Source organism: Catharus ustulatus, chromosome 6 (assembly GCF_009819885.2).
Source record: "Catharus ustulatus isolate bCatUst1 chromosome 6, bCatUst1.pri.v2, whole genome shotgun sequence".
In the NCBI taxonomy this organism is placed as follows: Eukaryota; Metazoa; Chordata; class Aves; order Passeriformes; family Turdidae; genus Catharus; species Catharus ustulatus.
The window spans coordinates 15766145-15780899 of NC_046226.1; positions in this window are offsets into that span (position 1 = coordinate 15766145).

Below are 14755 nucleotides of genomic sequence, written 5' to 3' on the forward strand. Positions count from 1 at the left end.
AGGCACGGGAGCAGCTCTGCGCTGCACAGTGCATCTCAGGAGGGTTTTGCTAGCCTTGCTTCAGCAGGCAGTATCTCCTGCTGTACCGACACCTTGCTGGCTGTCTCCGGCAGGATTTGCCAGGGGCGGTGCCGAGGAGAGGCAGGCAGCGCACGGAGGAGCAGCCGCTCCCTGCCCAGCTCCGCATCCCCATCCTCCGAATCCTGCTCTCGCCAGCCTGCCCTCGTCACTGCAGACAACAAAAGGCTTTCCCGTTTTCCTCACTCTTCTCGTTTGCCCTCCGGACCAGCTCTTTTTCGCAGCCTCCCACTCTCCCTCCCGCACACGAACATTTTGTGCCTCCCCCTCGCTGGCACCGCTCGTTGTGCAGGAGGGGAATGCTCCTCCTCTCCTTCCCAAAAAACGGGGGGCAGCCATAGACAGAGCTCCTGCCCTCCACAGAGCACCTGGAGGGCACTTAGAGCGCACTGAGGAAGGCAGGGCTCCAGGTCACCGGGCCATTTGCAAGGTGGGAATTTAAATGAGCCAGAGACATCTCAGGGACAATTGATGACCAGGTTCATCAGCCACAGAAACAGCTGACCCAGCTACAGAGTGTAAGGATGGAATCACAGCTGTGCTCGTGGTGATCCCAGGTTTGGGTGCTTGTCTCTTGGCCAGGTGCCAGTCCTGTTTCACTGATCGACTTGGCACCAGCCTCCAAGGGCTCTGAACGCCCCATCCCGGACTGCAGCCTCCTGGGATCACACACTGCTTGTTGCAGCAGCTGTTCAGGGTTTTGCTCTTTTCTGATCATCACTAAGGCTGGAGGAAGGGAACCAAAAATCCCCTCACTTGTCACCCCACACCCTTCAGCCTCCTTACAAAGAGAAGTCAAGGGGAAAAACTCCGTATTTACTCTTCAGGCAGGTGTGATCTGATAGCTCCTGCTCAGCAGGAGGAAAGACACGGGTCAGTAAAACCTCTGACTTTGCAAATACAGTAGTATTTGCTGTATATTTGTTATTGTTGTATATTTGTATTTGTTGACGCTTGTAAGGCAGTGCCCTGCTTTGTGTTAAACTAACAGCACAGCCTTGGCTCTGCACTCGCCAGGTTCTGCCTGGACCTGCCCAGGCCTGCCTGGAGTTTTGTTTTAACTACCTTGTTTGTAACAGTAACTATCCAGCAATTTGGTTCTGTAACCCCATTTGTTTAAATTTTTCCTTAGCTTTGTATGATCGTACGCAGATATTCATCTAACTAGGAGATGCTAAGAACAAGGAGTTCTGCACAGAATGAAGTGTCTGTGGCCCTAGAATGAAAAATGAAGGCATAGAGACACAGTGGGATGATAGCAGGGGACTGGAGAGCCCAAGCAGAGATGATACAGAGCACCTCAGAGCTAAAACCACCTTGACAGTGCTCATCAAAGCTTTACACACCTGGGAGCTGGGTGAACACAGTTTGGGGCATAACTAGTAACTATGAGAACAGAGATTGAGTACACAGTGTATGTGGAACAGAGCACAGGAACTGTGTCCAAGTGTACTGTGGACCTGTGAAACACTGAAAAATATCAAGGGGAAGAAACATGAGCAAATGTATAACAATGAGCCCAAGTAGACCCCAGAGCACAGAGGTTACATCTGCCCCTTGCACTTCTGGCAAGGATATGGCGATACCTTTCCTTAGGTTGATGGTAGATGGATGTTTTGGAAAGAAAACATCCCCCCCTAAACACCCCTTTGTAGTCAGTCAGTGAGCTCTGCCAAGTGCTTCAAACCTTGTGGATCCGTGTTGGACAAAAGGCAAATCTGGTGCAACAGGGGGAAGAGGGATCAGGAGCCAGGAGCCAGCCCTGTGTGGCAGTCCTGGTTCTCCCCCAAAGACCCTCCCACCAAACCTGCTGCTGTGTGTTGGGCCACAGGACACTGAGCTCTTCCTCACATCTGGGCAGCAGGACCATGAGGAAGGCTGGCAAGGGGCCACATCACACAGGCAGGAGCTGTGATCTGCAGCCCAAGGACCTTCTGGGTGATGCTCTGGGGCTAACAGGCACAGAATTCTGTTGAGGGGATCTGTCCCACAGACAGAACCACACACTGCTTTCTTTATTAATCTAGAAAGTAGTACAACAGGCATCAGTAGGACTCCTTTTTCTGTGCCTCTTTTTCTTATCTGTTACAGTGATACTCTGTTATTCAGTCACTAGATGTTTGGCAACTTGACCAAAAGCGCATTTTTTTTTTTTTCCCCCTGGATAGCTACAAGAAATAAGTTGTCATCATTATTTATTCTGTTTTATCTTCAGGAGCTGAGCCAGTCAGAGAGACATTAGTGGAAGGTATCAGCATGCCTCCACTCACTGATGAAGGAGAGCAGTCACTGAGAAGAGATCAAATCACAACTAAAAACTCTAGTGGGTTGCTTTTTTGATGGTTACATGGAAAAACTATTTTAAAACAAATCTTCACAGCTGCAAATAACTGTCAGTCTTGTGACAGCAACACAGAAGCTGCTGTGGCAAAACCCCTGTGTGCTCATTCATGTGTCAGAGCTCCCAGCCCGTGACCAGAACCGATGCTGACACATCCAGTGGTGTTGGGGCACTGAAAACAGCCAGCATTTTTAAGGACACCTTGTTGCAGGCCACATGTGAATGTGGCTGTGCAGATAGGAAACAAGCATGAGAATCTGGTTTTCTTTGTTATCACTCCCTAGGCTATCTGGGTATAATTTGAAGCACTTCTATTACAGCTTGATCTAGTTCTATCCATTATTTTATATCCCTGGGTTGGCTATATTAATTTACACAGAAAAGCTATTTGCCTGGTAAATGGTGCAGCTGAGAGATTATCAGACTACCTGCTGTGTTGAAATAGCTGGCTTCAAAGCACAGGAAATAACTGTTTTATCAATTTAACATGTTTTGCCACAGGTAAAAGTCTAGCATGACTTAATAATTATATAACATTTAAAACTTTAACAAAAACTTTAGGAGATTTATTTTATTTTATTTTATTTATTGGGGGATTTAATTTTCAATATTGTCAAAATATATCTTGAGTCCTTTATACAGTCATGGGGAAAAGACACACGACTGGAGTGGCTCTGCAGTGGAAATGAGCTCAGCCTGTCATGCTGGCCAGTGAGGGTGATGCCGTCCCATGGAGCTCAGCAGCACCAGCCAAGAAAACCTGTCTGACTCAGAAGCCTTTCCAAATAGGCAGATTTTGTGTCCACGTTTCTTTGTCAAGTTGGTGTCCTTTGGTCACAGAAGAAAAACTTCCTAATGATTCCAGACTTTAGTAAAATATAAATGCAAAGTTCAAGGGTGTGTTTAAGCTGGTGGCTGCAGAAAAACTTGGCCTCTTTGGTTAGCAGAGAAGATAATCTTGCTCTGCTTCTGCCTATGGCCACCAGAACTGGCAGCTCTGGGGCTCAGCCTGGCCATGTGTGAGACCACTTGGTCAGAGAAAATGGGGCTATCCCTACAGGAAGGGCTGATGATAAACAGGAGTTCAGGTGGATTTAGGACTCAGTGTCCTATTTCTTTCTGACAGAAGTAGCCACACAGATACACTGACACACACTGATCTTTACAGTATGGTTTGGGGATATCAAAGTGTTAACCACTGTTAGCATAATTAAAGCAAATTAAAGGAGATGGTGGCTAAGGCACTCTCAGTGCACAGAGGAGGTTCTATGAGAAAATGCTTTGCTAGCTTATACCTTTATTTTCTGCTCTCTCAGGGCAAATTTAAGATAACGCTTATGTTTGCTTTGCAGTGAGCATGCTGACTTTGCATTGTTCTTCTACCCAGACTCCCTATTGCTTGATTTTAAACCAAGAGATAAAACTCTGGGCAAAGACTCCATTGCACAGCTCATTTTTCTTTTCAGCAGAACTGAAAAAAAGATGAGGCATTTGCATTTCATGCGTGCTTAGGACAAAATTTCTAGCCTTGTTTCAACTTTTGCTTTTGCAGCCTCATCTTTTAGAGCTAGTTTGCTTGCAGGCTTTCAGTGTCATGCTGTGGACTGGCCTCAGCAGCTCAATCTATCACATCTACTTGAACTAGACACGCTGTTACCAACATAAACTGCAGCATGTCCACAATTAATTACTGAAATGGTCCTTGCCCGAGCAAGGGCAGTTAAACCCTCAGCCTGCTCAGTGGGGTAATGCAGTTGAGTCATTGTACCACTGTTGCATATGGAGACTGTTTATGCCCCCTCCCCTGAGCAGCATGAGCTGTATTGGTGTAATGCAGGGAGTCTCCCACTGGCTCAGCTCTCGGTGAGAACTCAAAACACCATGGCAGGTCCGGGCTTGCCAAGAATAAGAGCTGCTGTGTAAGCCAGCTAAGCATGGGAGCCGCACAGCCACAGAGGGACAACAGACCTAATCTTGTGGTGCTGGCTAGCAGTGGAAGCTGTGAGTTTTGCAGGGTTCACATGTTGAATTTTGGTCAAAAAGGCAGAAAGAGTTAAATCAATTTCCCAAAACTATATTTAGTGATGTGCTCAATCATTTCATTACACTAGAGGCATACAAAACCAAGGTTCTGCTATGATCTAAAGGATTGGTTTAAAATAATATAGTTCTAGATTGAAAATTTTCTGTACAGAAACTTTTGTTCTGACATAAGAAATCTTTTTTATTTGTCATCTGGTGAAGTGTTTAAGAGTTTAAGCTCACTCAAGAAGTCATGCATGCTAGAACAAAAGTTCACACAAGGATTTAGGAAATTAACACTTTCCCATCACAGTTGCACTGCATTATTTCCTCAGGTAAACAGCCCTATGTCAGTTAAAATTTACTGATATAACAATAAAACATCCACACAGAAAGCACTGGTAGTTTTCCTCCCCTTACTACTGGAACAGTCTGTATCTTATATGTTTCCTTTTTATGTGAAGAGCATTAGTTCTCTATTTTCTATCTCCTGATTCATGCTCCTGATCTGCTGCAGCCCATCATGTTACACATTACCTGGGAGCAGCAATTTGATCTGGTACACACTAGCAGGAGGCTGAGCATCTGAGCACATTGTCACACATGATCCACGTTACTCATACACAAGTCCAAGGAGTTGAGACAGGACGTCTGCAGCAGGCTAAAACCAAAGATGTTTGCCAGACCAACCTACAGGAGTACAGGCAGGGTGGATTATCATTGGGTCTGACCTCCCACAAGCATCAAAGTAGGTGCAATGACTATGTTCTTCCTTTAGAACGGGAGCATCTTTGTGTCCAACCTTAGATTTTCCAACACCTACTATGGCTACGTTGTGCCTAAGCTGTAAGACAGCTGCAGTCGAGGGAAAGACAGGTTTGGGTGGCCAGTGTATGAACCATGATGTTCAAAAGTCTGTTCTCTTACAGTCTCTTGATAGAGTCCTCAATTCTTTGCTATTATTGCACTGTGTGTTCACAAGAGCACTTGTTTGCTTTTTGGTCAGAGAGAGCAAAGTCTTGTTAAATATAGCCACTTGCTCAATAAAACATAGCTGAAATATCATATTCACCCTACGCTTATCTTCTGAACAGAAATGTTGGCTGACAAGAAGTCTGACCACAGGACTGGCTGTCCTTTAGAAGCACAGTGACTGGAACTTGAAGACACCACTGCTCACTGGAGAAGAATGGGTGGTGGCTTGTAATTTAAACCTCCTGTCAATGCAAATGCTTCCATGCTCATTACAATGCCAAAAAGAAAAATGAATACCTCCATCAAAAGCAAATTACATGATGCAGAAATCTTGCATTCATTCTATAATCACATGCTGACCAAGGTTACTATCATTTACTATAGAGTGACTTCAGTGGGATCCAAAAATTGTTTCATTATATAGGGAGAAAAATAGGTGCTTTCAATCAAAAATGCCTAAGAAGGAACAAGTGAAGATGCTAGATGAGGCCTTCTGGGAGGTAAGAAGGATGTCTTGGATGTGTTCAGTCATTTATTCTGATCTGGCCACAGCCCCAGGAAGTATCTGAAGTAAGACTTCTCCCACACTGGAGATACCACTGTCTTTAAAGGAATATATAATATACAGTGTATTATAGGCTTTTAAATGCTTCAGTTTGGCACAAAATCCTGACTGTAGGAGGCTATGAATCTTTCCAAGGAAAGGCATAGAGAACAGTGCTGATATATTGTAGTTATGACTGTAGCACTGAAAAGCAAGACTAACCTACAGCTGAATCACCACCAAGGTCCTGACAGTGAAGGTGCTTTGAGCCGACCCATGGTCCACATCCTGTGGGAACACAACTTTCTACTCCAAGTGACCCAGAGAGTTCACTGAGAGACTGCATTGTCCATGCCAGCCACGTGGGAACGTGCTGTTACCAGCCAAGGAACAGACCTCGAATGGCCAGCTATGTTTCATGGATTGATGGAATCTTGGGCCAGGTTTTGAGTGCCTACAAGGTTACTTTTTCTGAGCTCTGTTCGATGAAGTCTCAGCTTTCTGCAACTCTGACTGTCATCCTTTTCTTCTCTCCTCCTTCCAGCTGTCCTATCACCCTATAGGAATGGATACTCATATCAAAACTGTTAATCATGAATGTATCTCACTACTCTTTGTTATCCTGGAAGCGAGTATTAAGATTTTATCTACCTCTGACACATTGATGGGATTAATTTACCAGCATAAAAATAAGTATCAGAAAGCAAACATATTTGCACTTTTTTGGTACATACAGAGTTATCTGGGCTGCAGATTCAGTGAAACCTGGTTTCCATAACTTCTCTGGTGTGGATAATCTGATGTCTGGCAAAGGTGAGCTCACCACTTCCCCCCACAGTACAGGCTGTAAAAATGTCCGCCCTGGATCAGGTCATTCAGCTTCATGAATTCATGATATGTTTCAGACCTTTATCATTTTGTCACAGTGGATGAAAAAAAAGAATACTTTCAAAATATATAAAGTGCAATTGAGAGAAGGTGAGAAAGAATGAGATAAGGGAAATATAACCTAAATCTCAGAAAACCTGAGCTGAAAATTTACTGACTCAAAGTTGAGAGTTAGATGGCATTTTAACCAGAAAATACCAAGAACTGGGAATAGCAATTCTGTAGTGGCCTAAAAGAAACCTCTCAAAAGAGCTTTAAACTTGGCACCTGGTTTCCATCAGGACTGAAAGTGGTTCATGCATTTGCTCCATTTGCCAAATTTTTTTTTCCAATACAAATTTTGTTCTCACTAGCAATGTATGTGCATCCTTAAGAAGCTGCATTTCAAAGATGAGTAAGGTTGCTAAGTGACATTAGTGCCTAAATCAAGGAAGTGAAAAATTAACACCTCACATCTGGCACTGCCCACATATTAAATGGAATATTCTTATGAAACATAAAGAAAGCCACATTTGAGTACCTATATAGCTCATAGACAGAGGTTGCTGTCCACTTAATTATTTCACTGTCTAAATAATTTTCCTTATGAGAAAGAAACAAATGGAAATGTAGATATTGTAGATACTGTCTTCAAAACATAGATACATAGATCACAACACAGATGCTGTCTTTGAAAACCTCAGGAAGGGCCTGGTGACAGACCAGCATGAAGAAATGTATAGAACCAGAGAGGCACAAACATGTCTCATGGAAGAATAAGTAAAGTGCTGGAGCAGCTTGAACAAAGACACCAATTCCTGTATGAAAACTAATTCCTGCTCAAATACTCCAAGAGAGCACAGCCAGCTAGATACAAACTTCCTTGAGGAAGAAGTGATGCTTTTGAATATCCAATCCAGGCATCCTCCAATAGGAAGAGCACGCTCAGTGCCAGTTCTGCAGCAGATTTTACTGCATTGATATTTGTGTTCCAATGGAAAAACCCATAAGAAACACAAGTACCCGACCCCACAATGCAGGTAGCACTAACTTGCACTCATTTGGTACTTAGAAACCCTCAGCACATTTCACAAGTGCCAGAGGGCACCTTTTGCATGTCTGCTGCAGAGGCCAAAGTGCAGAGATTTCTTCATTACATCAGGTAATTGCTTCAGGCCAGACAGTCAAACACTGCAAGTCCCAGGAACTTAGATTGATTATCTCCTCACAGCAGTAAGGAGATGCATGTGCAATGCATGTAAATATGGAATTTGTCTAAGAAATAGTGGGTAAATAGGTCATATTTCAAGTTCAGGTCATCAGAAGTTATTGATTGTAAAATTTTCTGCCATTCTGAAGGTGCAACAAAAAGGCTTTTTCCCCTTAGACCTACCAATCTCTTACATACTTGGTAATTCCTGCCTTTTGAGTTGAATTTTTTCCAGGAATTTAAAATAGAAATGCACTTGCATTTCACATCTACTGGAGAAACTTTGAGATGCCTTCCCAGGAGAACAGAAATATCTACCAGAGCCATTTTTTTAAGTTTGTGTCTCCTGGCTGCTCAAGTCCTGTCTCATGACACAAACTTAGCAAAGCACAGAGAAGGGCAGCTGTCCAAATACACAAAATTATCCTTCTTCCCATCTGAGAACTAAAGGTTGTGATGACACCTGCTGGCTCCATGGGGACTCGGCAAAAACCAGGCAGCCCCTTCTAGAGCTCTTCAATACTTGCAGGTAAAAATGGAGGATAAATAAATAATTGTGAATTAAAATTTTTATTGCTGCAAGTCAGAAAATCACAGGAAAAAGGCTTGGAACTTTAAAAGGTCATTTACTCCATCCCCTGGAATAAACCAGGGTTTTTGCTGCTTCCATCATACATGATGGATGATTGCTTTACTTCTTACTGAAAACTGATAGTGCTTTTCTGGACACAGCGTTACAGTGTTCCATCATTTTTGCATTTCCTATGTAAGGTTCCACAGTAAAGTGTGTTATTAAGAGACAACTACACTTTCATTTGTGTGTTCAAGGACAGTTAGCACTTGACTGTGAAGTCGAAAGCACAGTGGAGCCATTTCAGCCCTATTTATGAGCTACTACAGCTTTACTGCTTTGTCCACCTTGTACAGCAGTACACCCATCCCACGCCAGGTGACATGCAGCAACAGGAACCTTCCAAAGAGGCTTTCACTACAGGAACCCTGTCACATGAACAGTGGCATAATTGCACAGAAGGAGACAGGCTTATAAACAGTGTAGGCCTGGAGCTGCAGCTCTATCCTGATGATTTCAAATATATTGTGCCTTCTTGGAGTGGGAGAAGCAGCAGTCACCTTGATGAATCAGCTCGTTGACGAACTGTGCTCAGGAGACTGTATAAAGAGCTGTTTGATAACTGTTGGAGCATGTTAGTTTATGTGTTATGAGTAATTTCACAGTGAAAGAAGAACTACAGATCCCTGCAAATCATCCCCTGCACTCTTCCTGATATTTTGTTCAGTCTAAGAAACATGGAAGAGGCTTGATCACATTCAACCTAAATATTTTCCTAAATTGACAGGAATATTGATTTTTACTTTCCCATCTATGTCCAGTATAGTCAGTATTTCTAACTGGTTTTGTCTAGATCCCTCAAGACATCATAAATACCCTGTGTCTGCCCTTGAGAAATCAAAGGAGTATCCACTAGCTGGGGGCAGAAATGCATCTGTTTAGTTACTACCTTGTTTGAACAAGGCAAGAAACTCAGTTCCAGAAAATCTCTCACTGGGAAGCTGGTACAGATGCAATTAATAAAACCATGGGTCTCCTTCCTGGAACCTGCTCTCAGTAGTGCAGTCATGCCCACCAGATCTCACAGCCCACTTGGAATCTCAGCTGTGGTCGAGTTACAAACTGCTAAAATGGGTCATGGCATGTGGAACAGAGGCATTATTAAGGCAAGCACTATTGCTGTTCCAAGGAGATCATAACTGGGAGGAATCATACCCAGCACAGGGAACCTAAGCCCCCAAACTCTGAATATTAGGATGACTGGCTTCTTCAAGGTCACAGAAGGTTTCCTGAAACTGACTGAGGAAATTAAGTAATAGGAAAAGTAGCCACTGAAATAGAGGTGTTGCCAGTCCCACAAGAACTGCAAAGGAATAATTCTGTCTTATAACAGAAACTCTTTGATTATTTGGAACAAGCAGCTGAATCTGCCTCTGCAGTATCTACCCCCAGGTACTCAAGAGTCACAGAGTTTTGTCAAGCAGATTGGTGAGAACCTGGACTACATCATCACTGCCAAGTTTTTCAGAGTTGCATATGCATCCAGAAACAGTTGTCTATTAGAGAACAGATGGTCTTTAGCTCAGCTGCTGCCCAGCCTCGGCACTGGCACAAGCTCCCAGCAGAAACACGACTGGGCAGCAGTGCACTGTACTGGCCTTGCGTGTTCTGGTTTCAGAGGTGGTTTAGTCCTAAACTGTGGAAAAGTGCAATTCTGCCGGAGTCACACACTGTCACTCCTCTCACAGTAAGTCACTGAACATGTACAGTTTGACAGAGTGTTACCCATATGTTGTGTGGAGTTTAACTGCTCAGAAAGCTCTGTTGAATCCAAAGGGCAACTGGCAATATAAATAGGAGCTGGTGGGAGGAATACGTTACTCCTGATAGTGTATGGTGGATATGCTCAGCAAAGTGTTACCTGGCATAAAAAACTAGCAAGGGCTTTGTGAATAACTAGAGAGGAAGACAATTCTCTCAGATTTCTGTACACAGCCAATAAGTCTCATAACAGCCTTTTTCCTCTGGGTAAAACAGGATTGATAAGGACTTTGTGATCCAGCAAACGTTTAGCATACAGATTCAAAGACTTTAAGATTTCTTCAAACCCCTCTTTTCATACCATCTATAAACAATCTTAATCTTTTTAATATTAAACATCAATATTGAGTGTCTTAGCTTCCAGCAGTGACCACATGCATCAGTGTCCTGGTGTGAGGAGGAAGAGGCTTGTTTGCTACTGTCATGGTAAATAACTGCTGATTGTGCTGAGCACAAAAGCTGGGCTCTGTGCCCATCAGGTTCTCCTTGCATTTTCTTTTGGGCCACAACCACAGTAGCACAGTCTCCAGAAGGCACAAGATTCAGAGGCAGACCACAGTAGTGCAGCTTTGTTCAACCACATCAGATGCAAATTTCTTCCATGCAATGAGAAGACATTTGAATTCCAAATCCTACTGAATTAACCACAAATACGTATAGACTAGGAAGTAGGAAAAGAAAAAAGCCCAGTCACATGGACAGAGAACAGAAGTTCTGAAGTCACTGGAGCATCCACAGTGAAGCTTTTCATGTTTAGGGACTAGACTGCCTGATGTCAGAGCAGGGCCTTCAGTTTGTAACCCTATCTTATTTCCCATATTCTTTAATACAGTGCCTACACTCGTATGACTGGGATTGCTTCTAAAAGGAAGAATATTTTCAACTAATTTAAACCAACAAGAATTTAAGAATCTAGAGCCTGTGACCCCTCTGTTGAACTTTTTAAGAGTGTAAACCCTACAACCACCCTCCAGTATGGTGTCTTTGCAACAAGGATACAAATCTGGTTAGACAATGGAGGGGCTACATTCAGTTCTTAAGCCTTTCCTAATCAAATCTTGCATTTTGTAAGCAAACACTCTTATAGAAGCAATACTCATCAGCAACAAACAAAATTTTAAAATTGAGTCCTGGATGCTCTAATTCTTTATGGGCTTTCTAAAATGTCCAATACAACCACTTAGATTGCATATAATATTTTTTTTTCAGTTCAGTGGAAAATTAGAGACTAGTACCCTTATCTCACATTTTAATGCCAAATTATTTTTATTTTAGAATCCAAATAAAAATGAGGTGTTCTATTTCATTTGGGAGTGTTTTTGAAAATAATTTAGGAGCATGAGGGGTAGATAGGGAATTCTATGTCTATGTTTTATCTGGAATTAGGCCAATTATCAAAATAGTGAAGAGTTTAGACCATCCCATGCTACAGAAATTGTTGAATGAACTATCTGTCTTAAAGAATGTGCCTTGCCCAACTAATAAGGCTCAAGACCCAAAGCCAGCCTTCAAATTTGCTCAAGCAAGACTAACTGAAAATTAAAAAAAATTATTAATGCCTCCCATAGCTCTGTATGACTTTTGCAGGAATATCAGCTTGGCCCACGTTTTATTTTAGGAGAGAAACGTCCCTCAGTGGTTATCAGGTAGTTGATAATAGCAGACTGATGTCACTGAACACCTGGCATGCTCTTCAAAGAGGGAGTGGAGCCCTGGCCTCTCCTCTCAAAGAGTGGCCAAATTGCAGGGCAAGGGAGATGGTAACACCCCTACAAATGTTCTGTACCTTCTCCCTCCCTCCCTCCCTCCCTCCCTCCCTCCCTCCCTCCCTCCCTCCCTCCCTCCCTCGTGCTTCCCCTGCCTTGGTGAATATTGGCATATTCTCATATGTAAGGGGATAATTTAAGCAGGATTGGATACATCTTCCACTACTGAGTAGCTCAGAACCTGCCTGAAAAATAATTCTCACGGGCTATTGGATGTGAGGGGCCACATCCTGATAGGTGCTGAAGGGCTAAATGCAAAGAATTTATTTTTCTCTTGGTTCTCATGAAAGACAAAATGTATTTACTGGAACATAACCCTCCCTTATTATGCCATTTATAGGAAACACGTATCTAGTGTTTATAAAGCAGTTAATTTATAACAGACAAAACCAGATTATTGGTCTTTGGAAGAGCAAATATTTGTTCAAAAACTTCTAAATGGGACAGACATCTCCATCTCATTTTTAAACACAACTGATTGAGAAAAGTAACGGAAGAGCTATCTAGTAAATAGGTAAGATAAGATTTATATTAAGCATTTCAATTGTAAAGGAAATATTATTATACTTTATATATATATACAGTGCAATTTTATATAATTATCAATGATTCTCTAGATGCGATGTTTTAAATGGCTGTAGACCTTAATCAGCTTCTAACAGATTTCTCTCTTGCTCTAATGCCTTCAGAAGAAGGAGCTTTTCCTTGATATAACTAGAAATAAATATTTCTTAAAATGGAAATAATGTTCACTTTGCTCTAACACACATTTATTAATGAACTTTCTGCTCTATAGAGTTGTCTAAAATTAGCAATAAGCTTCACTCAGGTCTAAAAATACATGTCTATAATGCACATAAATTCTACTTTATTGTTCCCAGAAGTGTTTTTCCTAGTTCTAGAGGACATGCTCTATTTCTACCTAGTAATGGTGAATGATGCAGCTGCTGTAATGTTAACTTTAAATGTTTGCAGTCTCAGATTTGCAGTGATTACTTAGTGCAACTGCAAGGTTCTTACTCCCATGTTCATTACACCCAAATCAGTAGCATTTGTGTATGTGTTTGCCTGAGGATTCAGGAATCTTTGCTTGAGTGTTGAATCATTTGGGATAAACCTTTAAACAAGAGCTTCTGTGTTCATCCTGCCCTTTCTGTCCAAAACCCATCCATGCTGGGAAGGCAGAGCCTTCTGGAAGGCAACTCAGTCCCTTCACATCTCCTGGGGGAAGCTGGTGGCCAAGCTCTGTCCCAGCCCTCCCAGAGAGAGACACAACAGTGACGTCTGCCAAAGGCAACACTGCCAGAGGTTGTGGAGGAATTGCACCCTGCCTAGAAAAGATGAGGAACAGCTTGCACTCTGCAATGACTGGGAGCAGTTAGGCCTGATGCTCTTTTAGAGGGGCTGATGCTGCAGAAAATCCTTTCCTTGTGATTGAATATGACCAAAAGCAAAATTTCCCAATCCCTGCCTCTTCACTAGAGCTGACTCTGCAGTGTCCAAGAATGCTTCTTCAAAGTAGGGATGACTCCCAGAGGGAAGAACCTCCTTCTTTGCTGCCAGGGCAGGTGCAGCACTGCAGCAGGAACAGGACCTCTGTGCCTGTGTTACTTCCCACAAAAGTGGGTCACTAGATAAGCAGAAGGAATGCTCAGCAGTTACTGCAGTAGCTCTGAAGTGCACTGCTTCAGCCTGCCAGGGGACAGTGAGTATCCCAGCACTCCAGAATTCGCATGCACCGCTTGACCAGCAAGGCAGGAGCTGAAGTCAAGTCATCCCCTTCCCCACCCCAGTCGTGTAAATCCAGATACTGGGAATCTCATTAAAAATAAATCAAGGGTTAATGGGAAAGAAAAATAAAGAAAAAATATTCACAACATATTTGCTGCATATTTTGCTCTGTTCTCAGTCTGCCATGCACTGGAGAGCAGGCATAGATTCACCAAATTCACTGCCTCCCAATTAAGTCATGACAGCCCATCTGTGTTGCAGCAAGTACAGAACGTGACCTATTATCTCAAAAGAAAATAGCACACCACCTGACTGCCAAAAGCACCTCGTGACTTGGCACCCAAATGTCTCACTACTCACATCAACATACCTTTTCAGGACTAACTCCCACAGCCTGAATCAGCCAACTGTGAAATTCTGCTGAACTCTGAATAAATCGGATAAAACCAGCTTTCCCATATGCCAGATCACAAATTATACAATGACCGTAATTTTTGCTGTTACAGATCCTCAACTTAAAAGAATTGCCATGTGATTCTAGACTGTTGAATCAATTACTACTTTAATGACAGGCCATATAATCCATCTTTTAATCTCATTTATCCTTTGCCCACTGCTATACAAAAGGAATCTGTGAGGTCTGGTGTTCCTGTTTAATTTACAATGGCAAAATGCATCTCCAAAGATTGTGGCGATTCAGAATTTTTCCATAAGGTGCAATTCAACACTGTTGTATGGGAGAGAATTCATATATTGCTTTAATGGAAAGATGGATGATAATCATATTTGCACTTTAGGCTTGCAAAGTACATTTCATTTGCAAATTTAC